This window comes from Theobroma cacao, chromosome 3, assembly GCF_053813885.1.
Source record: "Theobroma cacao isolate CCN51 chromosome 3, ASM5381388v1, whole genome shotgun sequence".
NCBI classification, from domain to species: Eukaryota; Viridiplantae; Streptophyta; class Magnoliopsida; order Malvales; family Malvaceae; genus Theobroma; species Theobroma cacao.
This window is the reverse complement of record NC_142641.1, coordinates 8,884,307-8,891,747: the sequence shown is the minus strand read 5'-3', so window position 1 is coordinate 8,891,747 and position 7,441 is coordinate 8,884,307. Positions and strand designations below refer to the sequence as shown.

The following is a 7,441-nucleotide window of genomic DNA, read 5'->3' as shown; positions in this document are numbered from 1 at the left end:
TTAATGATAGGAAGTGAAAAAGTTTAATTCTGGTGATTTTTGGAGTGTAGGGGCAAAATCGTAATTTTGCCACCCATGGACAAAACTTGAGATTTTGAGAGAATTTAGATCAAATTTGACAAATTGGAGAATGGCATGAGTATAAGGGATGAAAAATATGTCTATGGGCAATTTTTCAATTTTTGGGGCAAAAATGTAATTTTTGACTTTTACGGGGGCAAAAGTGTAAATTGCAAAAATTACTCCACCGAGACTTTGGATGAGTCTGAGAATTTTATCTAAGCTATGAATATATGAGACAAGTGTATGGTGAAAATTTGGAAACAAATGGATGAAATTTTAAAAATGGGCCAATGGGAAAGTGACACATGGCATTTTTTTAATGAAATAATATTATTTTAATGAAAAGTCAGCCATTTAAACCCAAATTTTGAGTGCTGGCCGGCCATAAGGAAGAAAAACAGAGGAAATAGAGAGGAAAGGAAGAAGAAAAGAAAAACCAAAGAGAAACAAGAAAATTCAAAGAGAAATTCGCGGTTTTCGACCGTTTACGCGTCTAACGGTAAGATTTTTCGATTTTAGCTTGATTTCTACCTTTCCTATGCCTTTATTTCCATTTAGCATGCTTGAGGAGAGAGATCAAAAAGTGATATCAAGGGCTGGACGAAATTCTAGGAGAGAGAAATTGAAATTTTTAGGTTTTGATTTTTAGTTAAATTGATAGTTTTAGTTAGTTAAATGTGTTTAGAAATTAAATTGGGCAAGAAATCAGTAAATTTTCACAATACCCACTCTTGGCTGGATGCTCAATGCTGTACAATGATGATGAATTGATTTTATTCTAAGGAAAATGAAGAGAAATGATGAAAAACGATTAAACGTGATAGAAAAACAAAGTAGAAAATTTACCGAGTTAATGTCCCATTTTTGGCCGAATTTTCCAAGGAAGGGAGTGAGCTGATTTTGTTGTTTTTAGAAGGTTATTGGCTGATATTTAATGGTTAGAAATGTTGGAGAGAGAATGGGATGATTTAGAGCTAAAATGGAGCGCGTTAGCAATTTATCGGGCAAAGTGCCAAAAATAGGTTAATACCGCATTTAAGTCGTTTTAGGCTATTGCATTTAATACCATGCATTAGTATAGGATTTAAGTTAATTATATAGTGATTTAGCATCAATGTGATGAATTGTGTAAATTTTTGTAATGTGTCTAGGAGGAGAGCCTTCCGGAAAAGGCAAAGAAGTCATACCCGACGAGTAGTGATCGGGGCGCTTAGAAAGCTTTTAGTTTGTACAAACGGTGAGTAAACTTATTATTATTGTAAATTATCTAGAGTTTATTTTAAATGCCCTTTATGTATTTTATGAAATGAGAACGAGATTAAAACGGGATTTTTGATGTTTTAGGAATAAATGTGACAAATAAAAATATATTGTATTGATTATGAAATTGAGTAATTGGAGGCTACAAATTGACTTGAAAAATATATATTTTCCTAGGAATGGCTTATGAGAAATGAGTATATGTGGCTATATTTTGTGAATGCATTGGGAAATTTATGTAAGTTGTTTTACTATGCAGGCTGGATAAATAAATAAAAGCCACGTTATACTGTCGAAATTTTATTAAAATTGGTGGGTTAGTCACTGCAGTGACGGGTTTTCGTGGACTGCCTATTAGAGGGGCACGGTAAACCCAATTATATAGTTACTCTGGTTGTAGAGGCGAGGAGGGTAACTCCTGGGGTAGTATTAGAGCTCACTTCACGTCGAACCCCCACGTGAATGTGTAACTCGGCCAACGCCAAGGGACGGCTGGTTTTAAAAATAAAAATGTGTTTCACGTGTGAATATTTTAACACCCTTGGCGGACTCGGTTAGATGCCTCGGCCAAGGTATCCCCGAGGATTAGTTTTGGCTTGAGCCTTGTTTTAATAAAAGACATAAGCCTTAACAATTGTTTTGGTAAATTACAAATATTTTGTGGTTTAAGAAATAAATTGAAAACCTTATGAAATGGGTTGAAATTTGTTGTTTAAACTTGCCTCCATTTTACTCGCCTTTAGATATTTATGATAATGTCTGTTTACTCATTGGGATTGCAAAATCTCACCTAACTCCTTTCCACCCATTTCAGGTTCAGTATAGACTGTAGATAGCTGATCTCATCGAGGACTACTATTGGATCTGCATTTTCCAAACCGTAGGTTCACAGTCCTCTTTACTTTTGTTTATTCGGGGGCCCTCTGGTTATTGTAAATTAAATTAAATATTTTGGCTTACTGTATTTCAGTATGTATAATTTTATTTAGCTTTTACGCTATAAAAATTATTCACGTATAACTCTATAAAAATTATTTTATAAGAAAATAGAATATTTCCCTTAATATTTCTTTTATTTTCTTATTATATTCAAATAACCGTAATTTCGTTTTAAATGAAGATTTTAGACTTTTAAACTCATTTTGAATATGAATTATGTATTTTGTACTTGTATAGTACGTTTTAGCTAGTTTTGAAATTTTTGAGAAAAAAATGTCCAAAATACCCCTGTGTGGCGAAAATTTTATTTTGATTGTTTTTTTATCTAAAATAGTATATATTCTCTAAAAACTCGATATTTAACAATGATTGCTCACAGGAAAGGAAAGAAACCGATATGTAAGCCTTGCGGGGTTCCGGTTGGCATTCTGGATAATGAGTGTCAATCGGGACGTCGCGGCGATTGTCATGGGCCTGAGGGAGGTTCCGGGTCGTGACAGAAATTCTAGCACTTAGCTAAATATTGCTTTGGCATAATCTTATCTGGATTGTATGATATTCTTTGTAAAAAGATCATTCAAACACACATAAATATTGTGAAATCCATTTGATAATGAACTTGCAGTTGAATTGAGCATGAATTTAATGATTTTCTATGTTTTACCTTAAGTTAAAATTGTGGGATAATTTTTGAAAAAAAAATAGGGGAATTTATGCTTTGGTGATTTGCATCTCTAGCTAGTTGTTTTGTTTTTAGTCCTTCCCTTTTGCTTGGGGACAAGCAAAGATTCAAGTTTGGGGGTATTTGATGAGTGCATCAAATACATATATTTAGCAAGAGATTAAATACTTAATAATTAGTCTAAAGTAGACTAGATTTAAGATCGAATTTAGGCATTTTTATTTATTTTATTAGTTTAGTTTAATTTATGTTTAAAAGTTTATTTTAAGTTAATAATGTTGGTTTTATGTTATTTATATTTATTTTTATGTTTTTGTAGAAGTAGGATCAAAAATAATTTCAATTGGTGAAAAAAGGTGCATAATGGACTGGTGCTCTATTTGCATATGTTTCGGTTTTTCAAGTATATCTCCCATTTCAGAAGTCCAAATGACATGATTTTTAGACCATTAAAAAGCTAAAAGGCAAGGCTACAATTTTTATGTTTATCGCTTTGGCCAATTTGTTGGTCCCAATTAAATGTGCTAGAAAGGTGGTGAATAGCACAATTTGACTCTTTCAAAAATAGTCTCTAAGTGTAGAAAAATGCAAGATAAAAGAAAGAATGAAAATAAAATAAAAACAGAGTAAACAAGATAGCAAAATTTAGAGTGGTTCGGTCCAAGACCTACATCCACTACCTTGATTATCAAACCAAGGATTTTCTAACTCAGTCCACTAGAAACGGTGAAATTCACAAGCTTTGACCAAGCTTTACAATGGCTTTTACCAGGCTCAGCCAAAACCTTTTACATTAGTTTTTCCTAGGCTCAACTATAACCCAACACCTAACTTTTCAAGGCTAAGTGAGAACCTTAACATATTCAAGCAAACCTAGCTTGAAACAATCACTTAGAGTAATTCCCTCACTCTAAGAATATAAGAAGAGAAGTAAAAGAAAGTACCTATGATCACAGGTTGATCTAAATGGTACAAGGCTGACTGTAGAATACAAATACAAAGGATAGGCGTTTAAGTGCATAAAGGTGAAGAGAAGATTTTCTGGTTTTTCAGCTCTTAATGACTCAAATCTCTTCTAAAACTTCCAAAAACTAATTTCTAACCGTTGGAAAACCCTTTATACATTCAAAAACAGCTCTGATGGCAGTTTATGGTCGTTGGAAACAATTGAGAATTGGTTCTAGCCGTTAATCTGTCTTCTAATGCTCTGGTTCAAATTGCAGACAGAGAACTCTTTGTCGACTAACTTTCTTCTTGGTCGACTAAGTTGGTTCTGTCTTCTGGTCGCAGAATCTAGCAAAGAGCATTTACTCCACTAACTAATTTCTTGGTCGACTAAGTTGGTTCTATCTTGAAGTCCAGATTTTGGCAGTAACTTCTTCGTCGACTAACTCTCATCTTGGTCGACTAAATCGATTCTGTTTCTCAATATTCTTCAGCCCGCCATTTCTCCAATTTGAATTTTGGCTAACCAACATTCTTCATTATTCAATTAAAGAGCTTCCTTCTTGTTGATCAATCATGTCTCCTTATTCTCACAATTTTTGACATATACTTTTGAAGAATAGATTTATTATTTTTATACATTATCTATCCTACACACTTAGGTAAAGATGTTAGACACAAATGAAATGAGAATGTTTTATTATCATTAAAAACTAATGGAGCCAACAATCTCCCTTTTTTTTATGATGATAAAATATTCCTTGATTAATAGCACAATGTCCTTCAATTCTTTTTAATTTCTGTAGATTATGAGGATTGCTCCCCCTAAGTGAGTGCTTATTTTGCTTATTCATTCTAGCAGATTTTATTCATGTTGTGTAGAGATTGATACCATACTTCCAGAGTATATATGTGCAAAAATATAAGATGATTTACAGCAAATGAATGTTGACAGATTTTCATCCAAATTTTGTAGAGTCTGTCAGCAGCTTATTGTTATAAGATTTTGTCTATATCATTCATTATTCAACTAATATACTATACACAGCATCCATATCCATTCACAGACATAATTTATAATAAAAATCAGTAATCAGCATACAATCCTATCATCAATGTAGTATCAAATTTTTATCAGTAGTCAAAATACTATAAACATATCAACAAAATATCATAAACATATCAGCATCCATTTTTCACACAAACATATAAGCAACAAAATTAAATTCAAGTGTTCAAATGCCATCATGGCACAAACAGCAGGAAAACAAAAAACAATAGCTGATATTCCTAAATTGCCCCTGGTTCATTTCTGCTTCCTTTCTTTCCTAAATTCTTGGTAACTCCACCCTAACATTTTTTTAATTAATTTCTTGGTTCCTTCTCCCCCTAAGGTTCTGCCATACTTCTCCCCCTTTTTGTCATCATCAAGTTCTAAGCATCATCTAAGGAAGATGAGGGAGATGACTCATCAGTGCCATATTGGACATCTAAGGGTTAAGGAGAGGATACTAGAGGTAATTCTTGGGAAAGGGGATTAGGTATGTCACGACCCGAAACTCCCCATCGCGCCCGTGACAACTGCCGCGAAGCCTCGACAAACATTCTTCACCCCGAATGTCGATTGAAACCTCGCAAGGCTCTCGTATCAGCTTTTGCACTTCCCCGGTGAGCAATAGTTATCAAATAATCAAAATACGAAAGATTACAAATCATTTCCAAATCATAACATAACATATTTTTTTTTTGCTCACAGGGGCAGTTTCATCATTTTTGTCGAAAACCTCGAAACTTGCTAAAAATGTAGTAGGTAAGCAGAAAATATATATTTAATGATTTAAAAGCAAATTAAGTATCTAAAACGTTCATTTGAAGTGAAAATTTGACCATTTGAATATAATAAAAATATTCAATAAAATAAACTATTTTCTTGTAAAATAATTTTCATAAAACTATCGGTACATAATTCTTATAGCGTAAAAGATAATTATATTCATATATACTATAAAGCAAATAACCAAAGCATAAAATTTCTTTTACAGTGACACGTGGGCCCACCTCTAACCAAAATGCATCGGAAGCTGGAAACCTACGGCTTTTACCGATTCGAGTCCAAATGAAGATCCTTATCAAAGTCAGCTAACTATGGAATTCCCCGAGCCTGAAATGTGGGGAAATGAGGGTGGTGAGATTATAAAATCTCAGTGAGTAAACAAATACCATCTAAAGTATCTAAAGCTGAGTAAATGGAGACAATTAAAATAAGTCATCATACTGTAATTTCATTACCTTTCAGTTCATTTCAACCAAATAAAATCAATCCATAAAAATCGAGTAATCAACTTGGCTTATGAATTTTTTAAAACTTTGGCTCGTGCCAAAACTCATACTCGGTGATACCTTGCGCAGAGCATCTAACCGAGTCCACCAAGACTGTTAAAATTTTGTATACATTTAAAATATATTTTAGTTTGAGAAAAATACAGTCGTTTCTTGGCGTTGGCTGAGTTCCCCTTCACGTGGTGGTTTGGCGTGAAGTGAACCCTAAGCTTTACCCCCGGAGATACCCTACGCGCCTCTCCATTCGAGGTAATAATATAATGGATTTTACCGTGCCCCTCTAATAGGCTGGTCCACAGAACCCCCTCTGCAGTAAATAATTAATATATAATCCACCAATCAATAAAATTCATTCTAGCATGACATGGCAATTTATCGCAACCTAGCCTCTCAAGGCCGAATACACAGTATAAATAATTCTAACACCAAAATTAGTTTAGCCATTCATGCTCATTTATTGTCATAAGTCATTCAATTCAAAACCATAAATTTGCAACACAAGCAGGCAGTCTCCAATTACTCTATTTTCAAAACCAATATTCGATTTTCCAGAAAATTTATAAAATCATTTTATAAAATTACAATTTCTCTTAAAACATAGCAATTTACCATTTAAACCCATTTTCCATAAAATCACACAGTTGTATAAAACTACTCTAGATAATTAAGACGATAATAAGTTCACTCACAGTTCTAGGAGTCGATGTACTCCTAATCCCAATCTCCAAGCACAATCTCTATACTTTTACCAGTGTACTTTACTCACCACCTATCCACAATGTACAATACATAATTCATCACATCAATGCTTGATCATTATAAAATCAATTCAGGCTCGGTATATATGTATGATATGATATACAACTTATCCAACTACTGCTTAAATGCGGTGCTGACCTAATTCGGCCTATTATCTCCAATTTAACTCCAAATCAATTCTTCTCACTTTCCACACTCCAATTATACTTAACTTACCTTAGTGACTGTGAATGAGATTCAATTTATCAGTCTAGGTAGCAAATTACGAAAATACCCCTAGTGGGTAAAAATCGTATTTTTGCTCCGAAAATTTCCATTATTTTTCTAGGCTCATAATTCATCATTTCTTAACCAATTCTCCTAAAATGAAACTCAAATTTATCCTCCCTCAACACATGATAAATTCGGCCATTAATGATTGTGGGAGAAAATAAGTTCTTTTCTTGTTGTTTT

General features: G+C 33.4%; 1 long non-coding RNA gene across 1 annotated transcript; it reads left to right on the top strand.

The window, feature by feature from the left end:
* The first annotated feature begins 447 nt into the window (after positions 1-447).
* Positions 448-2,248, top strand: LOC148763557 (uncharacterized). Its single transcript, XR_016025098.1, has 3 exons — positions 448-562; positions 1,215-1,300; positions 2,138-2,248. It is a non-coding gene; the product is annotated as an uncharacterized LOC148763557 (long non-coding RNA).
* Positions 2,249-7,441: the final 5,193 nt, after the last annotated feature.